The sequence below is a fragment of the Urocitellus parryii genome, chromosome 4 (assembly GCF_045843805.1).
Source record: "Urocitellus parryii isolate mUroPar1 chromosome 4, mUroPar1.hap1, whole genome shotgun sequence".
Classification (NCBI taxonomy): domain Eukaryota; kingdom Metazoa; phylum Chordata; class Mammalia; order Rodentia; family Sciuridae; genus Urocitellus; species Urocitellus parryii.
The window spans coordinates 104,231,329-104,245,417 of record NC_135534.1 but is presented as its reverse complement, the minus strand read 5'-3'; the positions used below and the strand labels follow the sequence as shown (position 1 = coordinate 104,245,417).

The window sequence follows — 14,089 nt, the reverse complement described above, 5'->3', positions numbered from 1 at the left end:
TTTATAATACCTTTGCTCTTGAGGTTGCCTGTATTTGTCAGTATTCTCTTTGACTTGTACAAAATCGATTATTTAGTAAAAAATTGTTCTCTAACTGTATACTTCTAATCTGATAAAGAACAAGTTTTTGGACTAGTTAGGGATTATGGCTAAATTTCTATTTTTATATGGCCAATTTATACTTCTGTATTTATTAAGCCAGAAGTTCATGTAACAGCACACATAGACTTATAATTCTATGGCTAGTCCTAAAATTTTTGATGATCTCAGAATTGTGGAAAGAACAAAGCCTTGGGTTAAATGAAATGTCTGTGTGCCAGAAGTTAGCCAAGGCATTCTGAAGTATTTGATCTACCAAAATTTACTGTGCAAATGGAGAAAGCTATACCTTTGCCTCTGTCCCCCACCCCAGCCCTTTACTCTATGAGATCTTAGTTAAAGTCCCTGATTCTCATTATGATGGAATTGAGATATGAAATATCTGTTTGTGTTTACATGCAAATTCTATCTAAGATAAGGAGATTTTCAAATTTTCTCTTTGGTCTCTCCACCTCTTTTCTGAAATTCAGATATAACTTTTCTTTCTGGAATCCAGTATCATGTGTAGTACCTTCATAGGAGTACTACTCTGGAACACTAACGCAGTGTGCAGTCTCACTCTATTTATGTCTCCTGTGCATTAAAGAAAAAAAAATTTTTTTAAAAGTGATTGGGTCTCACTATGCTGCACACGTTGGCATCAAACTTCTGGGCTTAAGTGATTTTTATGCCTCAGCTTTCTGAGTACAGGGACTATAGGCACTCTACCATGCCTAGCCTAGGCAGTTTTTAAAAAAATGGCAGAAAAAGCAATAACTTTTAGTTGACCTCAGAAGTTAAGGAAACCATGAGAAAATCGTGTTTTCAGGTGGATTCATTAGGGATTTTTTTGAGTACATATTATATAACTAGTATATTGCTGTAGGCTTTAGTGTCAGAAAAATCATGAAAAACCTGGGAAGAAGGAATTAAGGTGATATAAAGTTCTAAAGAATATAGATGAAGAGGTGAATCCTTCTTTTTGGGGAGTTGTCTAGATAGGTCTATAGTATACATTTTTTTTTTAAGTATAACAGTACTCAACTTTGCTTTGTTATTTTGAAAAGAAATTAAATAAATTAACATTCGTCGTCAGTAATGACACTTGTGCTTTGTAAGCTTCTCAACTTTCCTGACCTGGTTGAAGAAAATTCTTTGGTCCTCTAAATTCATAGTATGCTGTCTATTACACTGAACATTCTTTCATCTCTCAAAAATATTAAGGATCCTAGTCTTCTCATTTTAGTGTACTAACATCTCACTTTTTCCTTAATCTTTCTTATCTAATTTTTCCTTTTCATTAATCATTTTATATTTTATCTAGTTATATTTATGTAAGCTACCTTAAACTTTTCTGAGTCAAAGCAAAATGTAAATTAATAAATGGTTTGCATTTTAGTAGTATGTATCTTATTCTTCTTTCCTATAATACTGAACAAAGTCCTTGGCATATAGTTTATGGTGCATAGATGTAATATCCATTTAATGTCTTACATTTGTTGAATGAATAATTTCTGCATATCCAAGCTGGTTTGCTGCCTGGGGTCTTCTCTTTGCCCGCCTAACAAACTCCTGTCTGTTAGATCTAGATGATCTGGCTGAGTATACAGTCAGTGTTTTGCTCAGCACACCTCTGTTGATGTGCATGAATTTATGATTTTTTGCACACTAGTTGCCAAAGGAGTCAAAGTATGTGGCAAAATGAAGAAAGGCTTGTAGTGAAGATATTTGAAAGAGTCAATTTAATAGTAATCACCAGTGGTTCTTCTGAATCTTATTTAAGTTGTTAACTCCAGAGAGGTATAAAATTGCTTATGTTAGGATAGACTTAGAAATTCCTTTTGATAATGGAAAAATGAAAAGTCCTCTGTGAGCTGGGTGTGGTGATACATACCTTTAATTCCAGTGACTCTGGAGGCTGAGGCAAGAGGATCACAAGTTCAAAGCCTGATTTAGCAATTTATCAAGGCCCCAAGCAACTTAGTGAGACCCTGTCTCAAAATACAAATAAAAAAGTCTGGGGATATAGTTCAGTGGTAAAGTGTCCCTTGGTCCGTCCCATCCCCCCCCCCCCCCCCCCGCAAAAAAAAGTCTTCCTCTGTGATGTTAATGATAGGTAGGATACTGTTTTGAGAACACAAACCTGTTAATTTTAAGTCTACATACTTCCATTGGCAATTTAATCAGGATAGTTATTAACTCCCAATTACTTATTCTTTTTTATTTATTTATTTATTTATTTTTTTTTAAGAGAGAGTGAGAGAGGAGAGAGAGAGAGAGAGAGAGAGAGAGAGAGAGAGAGAGAGAGAGAGAGAGAGAATTTTTTAATATTTATTCTTTAGTTCTCGGCTGACACAACATCTTTGTTTGTATGTGGTGCTGAGGATCGAACCCGGGCCGCATGCATGCCAGGCGAGCGCGCTACCGCTTGAGCCACATCCCCAGCCCCTACTTATTCTTTTTTATAACAAGTGTAGAGAAATGCCATGTTTTTCATCCTGTTGGATTTGTTCCTCCTTATTGTCACTGGTGTGGGGCAAATGTGTAAGTTATTAGTATTTTCCTGGGCATAAAATTACAGCTGAATTTAAGAGAATATTTTTCGCCTTTCTGACATATCAAGCTACAACAACCAAAATATATATATATATATATATATATATATATTTTTTTTTTTTGCTTTAAAGACGCAAGTAAAAGGCTTATCAAGTGCACAGTATATTGCTAGATACTGTGGATAAATTTTTAGTGCAGATACATTTCCCTGCCTTGAAGGAGATTATTATCTTGTTGAGTTAGGGCTAACAGACTCAGCTAGAGAATTGTATAAGTTTATTCTCGGGAGCTAGTTTGTGAGAAGACTAGGAATATTCACTAGGGAATCAGAATGTTGGAATTCTTCCCAAACACTCTGAACATAGCTAGAAGAGTAGATAAGATTTGCACAGGTAGGAAGTAGGAATGAGAGGTCAGTGTCTAGAAAGTGGGCCTCTTAAACTGTGGTGCTGCAAAGAAGGAAACAAAAATTAGGATGTTTTATGTGAAGCAGAGCGGAGAGTGTCAGGACTAAAACAGATTGTTTGGGTCTAGCAATTGCAGAAGGAGTATAGGAACAGCTTTGAGAAGATCTTAAAATCCGTCAGTCTGAGTTTGTGAGTAAACACAGATTCCTGGAGCACTATAAAAGGAGTGTTTTAGGAAGTTGAGTCTGACAATGGTATTATAGAGGTTAGTTTGCAATATATGTATATGTTAATGGTCATCATAAGGAAATTAATTAGATAATCTCAAAGGGATTTTGTGACCACTTATCGAATCCTTACCAAGCACTGTTTGTCCCTAATGGTTATTTCATTTAAACTTGAAAACTGCCTCGAGAATTTGATATTATTACTGTTCTCACCTTAACAAGTGAGGAAACTGAAGCAAAGCAAGGACAAGTAACTTACTTAGGGTCACAAAGCTAATAAGGAGTAGAACAGTCAGTCAGTCTGGCTTTAGAAACCATGGTTTCTCTTATAAAATGTGTTTTATTTAGAAAATAAGATTTTTTTTCCAGAGAAAATAAGATCAACATTATTTTCTTCTGTGTAATATTTTTCCTTATTCACTCCCTATTCCCTGACAAACAACATGGCTTGGTGTTTTAGAACAAAGATTTGGCTTAGGGATTTCAAATAGTTTTGTCCATTTCAAACTTTTTGAAACCAGTTACTGGTTACTGGCAAAGAATACATTTTAATATCAAAACTGTGACAAATTATAACAACTTTAGACAATTTTAAGCCTGGCTAATTTCTAAATGTTTCTGATTTCCTGAGTTTCTTTTCTAGATCATGTTATAAACAGGAATTTTTTTTATATTTATGTCTTTTAAAATATATTGTTATACCTGTACTTAAGTGCTAAGCTGATAGAAGCTGTTTTTAGAAAAATACATTGCAAACATGTGTATATCTTGGGTTTAAGCTGTCAGAAGATTCATCTTGGATTTCTGGTTTGTGTGTGGTCACTGATGGATAAATGTGTACTGCGAAATTTAGAAAAGGCAGTTGCTTGGCAGTCAGTGGATTCTGGGTTCCCTTTTACATTCGTGATAGTTCGTCTCTTCGCTGTGTCTTTTAGAATGAGAGATTGAGCTCCTGTAAAAGCATTTCAGAGGTTTTTCAACTAATGATTTCCCCTCTTATTCTTTACTGTTTGGTTTCCTAGACAACCTGGCCTCCCCTAGCGCCCTGCTGACGTCTTTTCAGCCCCTCTTCCACTCCATTCTCCTCCCATTACTGGAGCTTTTTTTTTTTCATTGCTGTTTTAGTATTGCACCAAAGGAATATTTATATTTTCTTAAATAGAACTTCCTGTATGTTTCTTAGAATGTATTAGAAGGATAGGGACAGAAAAGAAATTACTTTCAGAAGTTAAATAACCTGTATTTTGGTGTCAATCTAAAAGGCTTGAATTTATTCTGTTGTTTCTAATGTTTCATTAAGTTAAACAGCAACAAAGAAAATATTTCCAAAATAAACTGGTAGCGTATGATTAAACCATTTTATTTTTAAAAATTATAAACATTATTGTATTTTTAAACACATTTATCTATCTACCTCTCTATTTATCTACCTGTCTATTTATTTATATGTGGTGCTGAGGATTGAACCCAGTGCCTCACACATGCTAGGCAAACGCTCTACCACTGAGCTACAACCCCAGCCCCTGATTAAGACACTTTAGAAATGTAAGAGAAGAAAAGCAATCTGAAAATGGTGTGAATTTTATAAATGGTTATTATAGAGTTATGTTGCTTTTTAAATGATTGTGTCTATGAAAATCTTTTCTATTACACTGGGGAGGAAAAAGTGAGTACAGCTCTAGAAGTATACCTGTTGTTCACCTTTGGTCCCTTAGTGATACTTGTGAATCCCAGTTCTTTGATCTTTTCAATTCCATTGTACTATCAGCCACTGTCCTGAGCAGAGAGGACCATATATATTACCTAAAGCATAGTAGAAAAATCCTAATTTAAATACGGTGATACAGTGTCTAGTTAACATGGTCGATCCTAACTATAGTGCTGGTTGCCATATCTTTTACTTTTACATTTGGCAATATTGTACTTTGGCGTGTGTGTGTGTGTGTGTGTGTGTGTGTGTGTGTAATGCTGTAGAGTGTATGGTGTATCTGTAAGAAGTGGATGAAATCATTCAGCTTTTTTGCTGCTATAACTAAAAGACCCAATCAGAACAACTGTAGAGGAGGAAAAGTTTATTTGAGAACTCATGGTTTCAGAGGTCTCAGTTCATAGACATCAGGCTTCGTTCCTTGGGGCTCAAGGTGAGGCAGGACATCTCGGTGGAAGAGTGTGGTGGAAGGAAGCAGCTCAGGTGGTGATCAGGAAGCAGAGAGAGTGACTCGACTCAACAGAACAAATATATGCCCCAAAGCCACGCCACACCTCTAATACCCCACCTCGTCCAGCCTCACTCCACCTGTCTTCAGTTATCACTCAGTTATTAAGGTTCTTATAACCCGATCATTTCTTTTCAGAACCTTCTTGCATTGTCTCACACATGAGCCTTTGTGGGTCACCATACACCCAAACTATAACAGTGGATGAGAAAGGAAGAAATAGAAATAGTAAGAATTTGGAATATAAATGTATATGTATACAAATATATGAAAAGATAATTTTATTAGTGGTCTTTAATAAAATTGGCAATGTGTCTGAATGTAAATGTATATAGATGTATGTGCTGTAAGTTAGGAGTGAAAAGCTACCATAGAAACAAGAGGAGGGAAGAATTAATTTTGCCTGAAGAAGTCAGGAAAAACTACATTTAAAAAAACTGGCCATAGACCTGTTATGAGGAGATTGAGGATTACTAGTCATGTGCAGTGATTAGTAGAAAAAAGTAATGGGGATGAGGAAGGGGACAGTGGCAGGGAATATTAGAAGATGTAGTTAAAGGAGATTGAAGGCAGATTGTTTGATACTGTTTGACTTTGTGACTTAGGTATTAGATAGATAGTATTATACCTGGTTCTTCCCATTCCCTCAATTTTTTTTTTCTTCAAAAAAGCATTCTCTAATGTGGAAGTGTTATATGGTGATTAAGAATACCTGATATTGGTAGTCTCACACTAACTGATCTTGTGTGTAAAATGTATATGATGTTGTCTATCTCAAAGAGTTGTTTTAAGAATCAAATTGCTTGAGACATTATATGAAAGGACAGCATTTAACACAAAGTAAACAGGAAATGTAGGTAATAAATAGTGATATTTTGTAATACAACTTTCATTATAGAAGAAAATTAATGGAATGTGAAGGATTAGTGGTTTTAGAAAGGATAGAGAGAGATCTTGTAAGTGGATTAATTAAGAAGTCATTACTTTATCCAGAAAATGCTGTTAGGTGACAAGCATGCAGAAGAGGAGATTTGGCTGAAGAGAAAATGTGACCAGTTTAATTATGGATGGGCTGACTTTAAGATACCTTTTGGAAGTATGAAGTTTGGGAGGAGGGAAGCCTGGAGATGAGGGTCTGGGAATAGTGACTGAATAAGTTGTGGCCTAAGCTTAAAGCTTTAAGGAACACTAATGTTTAAGAATTGGGAGCCAAAGAGGCTGTCCCTGTTTGGTTCTTAGGGCTGTAGTTTACTGGTCTTTTGTTATATATCCTGGAAGAAACTAGAAACCAAGGAAAATTAATGTGTTTTTTTCCCCCTTAAATGTACCTTTTTTCTACTGCCAGTAAAATAATTTGTACTAAACTAAGGCATTAAGTTATATATTCTGAATTTAGATTTTTTTTGTTTTACTCTTTACTGTGCATAGGTTAGACCCAACTTTGGTTTAGCATTCTACCTTTGTACTCCGTTTAGCAGCATTCTCTGTAGTTGTCTTTTAAAGGGAAAACAAAGTTCATTCTTTGAACCGGGGACTGACTTATTCTGATATTGACAGATTTCCTCCTGAAGTCTAGACATTTGGCTGGTATAGTTTTTTTTTTTTTTTTTTTTTTTTTTAAAGAGAGAGCGAGAGAGGAGAGAGAGAGAGAGAGAGAGAATTTTTTTTTTAATATTTATTTTTTAGTTCTCGGCGGACACAACATCGTTGTTGGTATGTGGTGCTGAGGATCGAACCCGGGCCGCACGCATGCCAGGCGAGCGCGCTACCACTTGAGCCACATCCCCAGCCCCATGGCTGGTATAGTTTTATTCAGTAAAGTTCTCACTTCTGAATTTTAGACTTAGTGCAGATTTGCTGGTAATTGGCCACAGGAACACCTCAGTGATCAGTGTGGTAAGTATCATGTTGTATTGCTGCCAACAAGCTTGCATAGTTAATATGTTCAGTCATAACCTTCTTTACATGACGGCACCTCTAAAATGCAGAACATTTTGTTACCTTCTCACAGCATGCCTACTATTTCCAATTTCTCTCTCTCTCTCTCTCTCAAGTGAAGGAAAAAAAAACCTCAACACTTTTCAGATTGAAATTTTAACAGTTTTGGATCTTTTATTGTATAATTTTGAGACTCAGAAATTATTAGAATATAAATTTCAATTGCTTACTTCCCAGTAAGTTGGGTTTAAATCTAAAGCCCTTACATGTATTTTTATAATTACTGTTTTGAGTTAAACTTTCAGAAATTCTTACTTCACTTAAAGATTTACTTTTGTTTTTTGCTGTGCCTTAGCCTACTTCATTGTCAAAATCTGCACATGAGATTTTATTTTGGAAATGAATAGGAAGTGAATAGTCTCACACAGGGTCAGATCTAGTTTTTCATTTTTATTTGCTCAACCCCTTCTAGGATACTAATTGAAAAAAAAAAGTAACAACAACTTGGGTTGCCTTTACTTTTAACTTATAACTTTTATTAGGGTTTTACCAATACTGTATCATTTTGGTTCTGGAGGTCTCAGAGGGCTAACTTGGTTCTTAGTGATTGCTCCTGAGACTTAGAACTATAAAGTTATAATGTTAAATTAGTTCCTGGCCTGCCCACAGTGTTTCCAAAGTTCACTTCACATGTTTAAAGAACTCTCCCATTTTAAATAAAAGCATAGAGAACTGTGTGGCAACACTTACCTATCTATGAGGAACTTGAACTATAAAAAAAAAAAAAAAGAATGTAGAAAGAAAATATGCTGCTGGCACTGTAGACTAGAATCTTATATGGCCAGACTCAGCAAATTAGTAAAATAACATCCTAAAATAAAAAATGAAAAGGGCTGAGTATGTAGCTCAGTAGTAAAAAGTATCTCTGGGTTCAGTCCCCAGTACCTTCCTTGGGATGAAATATCTTCTTTGTTTATTCCCATATTTTTCCTCCTGTGTCCTTTTTCCATTACCCGCAACGTAAGAGAATGTTCTTTGATTTATTGTACTCTCATTTGGAAGGGAGAGTGTAGATTATTTAGGTATAGGGAGGGAGAATTAAGATCTTCTCAACTTTTGGTCTATCTAAGGAAACTGGCATTTTTCTTCTTTTAGGTTCTTTAGTAAAGTCTTGTATTTTTCTTCATAAAATTCCCATACATTTTAGTAATCTGCCCCCCTCCCCAGCTTCTAATATTTTGTGGCTATTCTCATAAATTAGCAGTGTATTAGAAAATTACTGAATTTTTACATGCCAAGAATCTTATAATTTATTTTGAATTTAGATTTTACTTATCCCCTCAGAGCTTTAGTTTCATTACCCATGAAACAAAGGTGTAGGGTTAGAATAAGATATTTCCAAGGATCTTTAGAGTTCTACTATTATATGGTTCTCAGTTGAGGTAACTTCTTAAAATATATATATATATATATATATATTTTATGATGTTAGTGAGAGTTGTCCTACCTAAACCATAAATAAACCCTGTGAACAAAACAACAAAAAACAAAACAGCTTTGTTCTCATGAGTTTTGACACACTGTTTTCTACATATTCTTTAACTTTATTTTTGAGAAAAAGGAAAAAAGTTTTATGGCTTTGCTAGCAAAGGAACACGGGACTCCTATCCCAAAGGCTGTAATTCTTTCTTTAAAAATCTTGAAGTAAAGAATGTTTAACCTTTTTTTTTTTTTTTTTTTTTTAATGTACTAGGGATTAAAACCAGGGACCGGGGCTGGGGATGTGGCTCAAGCGGTAGCGCGGTCGCCTGGCATGCGTGCGGCCCGGGTTCGATCCTCAGCACCACATACAAACAAAGATGTTGTGTCCGCCGTGAACTAAAAAATAAATATTAAAAATTCTCTCTCTCTCTCTCTCTCTCTCTCTCTCTCTCTCTCTCTCTCTCTCCCCTTCCCTCCCCCCTCTCTCCCCTCCTCTCTCACTCTCTTTAAAAAAAAAAATAAATAAATAAAACCAGGGACCTTTACCACTGAGCTATATCCGCAATCCTTATTTATCATAAAATTTCTATTTATCTATCTGTTTATTTTTGGTGTCAGGGATTGAACCCAGGTGCTTTATCACTGAGCCACATCCCCACCCTTTTTCATGTTTTATTTTGAGGCAGGGTCTCACTGGGTTGCTTACAGCCTCACGAAGTTACTGAGGCTGGATTGGAACCTGAGATACTCCTGCTTAGCCTCTGGAGCTGCTGGGATTACTGGCATGCACCACCATGCCCAGCTAACATTTAAAAAATTATAATCAAAAGTACAATTTCTTATTCTGATTGAAGTGAGTTACTGCTGTTTCCTCTCCCATCATTTTAATTTGTTGCTGTGCTAGTTTTATTGCATATTTCTCCTCTAAAAATAGATGGTCTTTATGTAAACCAATGTTTTTATAAATGTTTGTATCTCAAGTAAGTTTGGTGAATTTAGAGCAGGTGCTGTTAAGAGGGCTTCCCAGTACATGTTTATTCTCTTCCATGCTTCTGCCCCGAGAATCCAGTGTACGGATGTCAGAAGATTTCAATGGGAAGCGTCAGTAGTATTCTTGAAAAATTATATTTATGTTTATTTTTGCTGGCTGGTGGCAGATGTTGTATTTGTTATATCTCAAGGTATATTCAATCCTAACCTAAAATATGTAACTCAGCACCAAACTACCTTTTGTATCTTTTATAAAGATGTAGGATAAGTACATTCTATTAGATGCTTGTCAGGAATTTGTGTGTAATGACCAAATGAGTTTTAAGCCTTATTTGAATAGGGTTCCAGAAAATGAAGTCAGGGGAAAAGTTAGTGTGGCTCATAGTGGGGTGACACTTAGCTAGTGCCAGTTTGTTCATTTTAATTGGCTCTCTTGTTTATTTGTTTTGTGTTAAGACACACATAACATAAAACTTACCATCATAGCCATTTAAAAATATACTATCAATAGTGTTAAATAAAATTCATATTGTTGTACAGTTGATCCCCAGAACTTTGTTCATCTTGGAAAACTGAAATTCTGTCCATTAAACAACCCCTTATTTTTTCTTTCCTTAGCCTCTGAAAGCCATCATTTTACTATTTCTATGAGTTTGAACTAGTAGATTTATATATTATTTATTTATGTATTTGTTTATAACTTGTCCTTATTTATCCTAGGTAAATGGATTTTGAGCTTAAAAAGAAGAGTAATACAATTAGCCAGGAGCCACACTTCATAATTGCCTGGGTGTTGATAATGGCCAACTCTGAAATTAGAGTATCAAGCAGTCTTCTGTAATTCAGTTTGGAAATTGCTGTTCTTTTTGTTTGAGGAGGATGATGATAATGACATTAGCTAGTGATAATAGCCAATGAGTCTTATAGTACTCTTACTGCATGTCTAAGGATGGAGGAAAAACCTGCTTCTTTTGGGATGAAAGAGAAGAGAGAAGTTTGAGTAGATGAACATGGGTAGAGATAGAAGAGAAATTGAGAGAGATCTTCATATTTGTTTTCTCTATTAAGTATTAGACTGGGTCATTTGTTGAAAGGTAGAGGTCTGAGGTTAGAAGGCTTAAAGAAACTGATAAAAGTTTAAAATTACCAGAAAATGGGGTAGAGGCCTGATCAGGGATGATGATGATAATAATAGTGGTAACAGTGGTACTAGTATTACTACTACTACTACTACTACTTCTACTACTACTAATGAAAGCAACAATGACAATAGCAATAGTATGTACAGCTGGTATCACTAGTTATGTCTTCCATGTCAGCTACTATTCTAGTCACTTTATATTTTAATCAACTGAACTAAAATAGTTGTTACAGAGAAGAAACTAAATTGCAGAGTTGGGATTCCAATTTTATTCACTTGGCCCAACCTCAGTCTCTTTCCTCTTTCTTCTTTCTTCACTGTAAAAGACATTGAAATTGTCCATTAGACCTTGCAAGTAAAAAGTTTAGGGTGTAATTAAATAACAACAACAACAACAAAATTTTTTCTTTAGAGAAAGGAGAAAGAGTGGATTGAAAAAAAGCTTTATATATATAAACTATAACAGATATATTGATACTTTTTTTCTTTTCAGAATAATTGGTGCTTTTGATGGGTTGCTCGCCTAAATGAAGTGAGCTGCCATCCAATAGGAACCCAGATCTGGTTATGTGACCTTAACAGGCAGAGGTACCTGAAATTATAAACTGATTATCTCCCTAAAGCCTATGTCTGGCTTGGGGTTAATTCTAGGTCAGTGAATTCGTCTTATTATGCAGGAGTAAATGAGGCTTTTAAAAAATTTGTAGTTATTCTATTTGCTAATGAGGTATTACTTGTATTTCTAATCTAAACTAAGGACTATGTTTTATTTTGTTTCATTTTAAGCAGTAGCTTCTCCAAATGTGGAATTTAGAAAAAGAAAACTCAGTTTCTCCAGTATTATAAATGCAGGTTTAAATTTCTTACATGTCTTTATTTGATGTATGTAAAGGTTCTTTTCAAAGATACAAGTGACTAAATGGGTGCATAGTTTGATGTAAAGCAGCCCAGAGCAGATTGAATTCTAGTGAACCATCCTACTGACTAGCATTTCAATGTCCAGATGGACAAATATCATATTGATTTACAACAGCAAACTCAACTATAAAATAATTAATTTCTAGACTATAACTAATTTATATGAAGACCCTCATTACCCAGATGGGAAACTTCGTTATTGCATTATGACTTACATTTACATTGCCTAAAACCAGAGAAAATGACTTTGATTTCCAGATCTGCACATGTCAGATCACTTATAATTCAGACTCAGCAGTTACCTTTTTTTTAGCTTTAACTTTGAAAATTGTTAACATATCAATAGGTTATGTACTTTATTCTCTACCTTGTTATTATCATTATCATCATCATTATTATTATTATAATTATTGTTATCTAACATGTTGATTTTAACATTAAGAAATAATTGTTAAGGTTTGAGATGAAATACAATATTGATGAATTCTGTTAAATCGGTAAATACAAACTAGTTTACAAGAGGGACTTGTTGCAGATTCTTTTTACATGTAGAAAAACTCTTCAGAAAGACATTTTTAAAGTTTTGCTATGGAGAAAGATTGCCAGTGAATTAAAAACAAACAAACAAACAAAAAACCTTTTCATAGGTCCCTTCTTGGGAGTGTGGTAACTGGTACTTTTGGACTCTATACATAGAAATCCAAGTCTAGGAGAATGTCTCAGGATATAGCTATCTACGTTTTGTATCCAGAGCTATTAATTTCTTCATTATTAGAAGAAACCACAAATTGCATAGTGCACTTGGCATTTTGTTGGTGTCAAGAGAAGGATGATCTCAGAGGACTTGTAAGCCTGTGTTGGGATGTGTGATGTGTGCCTTTTTCCCCCCAAGTTTTTTGTTTGTTTCAGCAGCCTAAGATATTTTTTGAAACTGTAGGTATTCCCAAGATAGCAAATCCAAATCAGTACACAGAACAGCCATTTTTGCCAGCACCAAAATGCATACTTTGCTGAGTTTTCTAATCTGAGCTCCAGAGTTTATACATAGCAAATTCTAACATCTGCCAAGTTCTGTTATGACCCAAAGGGAAGTGAAATAGAGTAGAATGAAGAAATCTGGAAATGCATGCTGCCTATAGGGTAAACTGCATTTTGGAATTTGCTTCCATGTTGCCATCCCTTGTGGACCACTGTGATGTTTAACCGGCTGAGCTGGAAAGGTAATATTGCACAAGATGAAGAACAGTAAATGGTCTGTCTGGTGGCTTGCTGTTAAGCCTCCCACCAGTGCCAACTAATAGCCATAATAGCCATTTCTCCTATGGGGTGTAAGAGTTTGGCTGTCATCTTTTTAGGAATATGGGGTAATTTGTAGCTATTGCTTTTAGCATAGTAAGGAGATATGACATTTATAGGGTTGCATCCTGGTGGTTTTCTTACTGCCTCATTACCCACTGGCAACCCCATGAACTGCTACTTTGAATCTGGAAAATTACTGCGGATTAATTTTAAAAATTATATTATGAGTGTCTGTTACACACAGATGCATATAAATTTTGAATACACTTGATTTGAATTTTGCCAAATAGAACCTGAATTTATCTCTGTTCACAATACAAAAAACTTAAAACGTGGACCCTAAAAATAGTTTTTTTTTAATCAGTAAAATTCCCTTTTTCATGGGTTGTAATGCAGTTCTCAAAAAGGTTTACAATATTTATAGGACATAAACCCCAATAATATTTGTAAGTATAAACAATATGGAGCACAAATTAGTGTCCTTAAGTTCCCTAAGATTTGCTTTATAAGAAGTATATTGGGGCTGGGGATGTGGCTCAAGTGGTAGTGCACTCGCCTAGCATGCGTGAGGCCCTGGGTTAGATTCTCAGCACCACATAAAAATAAAATAAAGATGTTGTGTCCACCTAAAAAGCTAAAAAGTAAATATTAAAAAGCAGAAGTATATTGATTAAAGATATTTTCAAAGTATTTCCATTCAAATGATATATAATACTTTATATAACTGCCTTTAAAAATATAGATGTGTTCCTGAAATTATTGATCAGTTTTTAATCAATAAACTGTCTTAAAATGAATGATGAGCTGGGCATGGTATTGCATGCTTGTAATACCAGC

At 34.9% G+C, this 14,089-nt stretch overlaps 1 protein-coding gene and 1 pseudogene across 3 annotated transcripts in view; both read left to right on the top strand.

The window, feature by feature from the left end:
* Positions 1–14,089, top strand: part of Sik3 (SIK family kinase 3) — a 240,151-nt gene that overhangs the window by 97,571 nt on the left and 128,491 nt on the right. The window lies entirely within an intron of this gene.
* Positions 1–14,089, top strand: part of LOC113188140 (ubiquitin-conjugating enzyme E2 W pseudogene) — a 70,938-nt pseudogene that overhangs the window by 54,995 nt on the left and 1,854 nt on the right.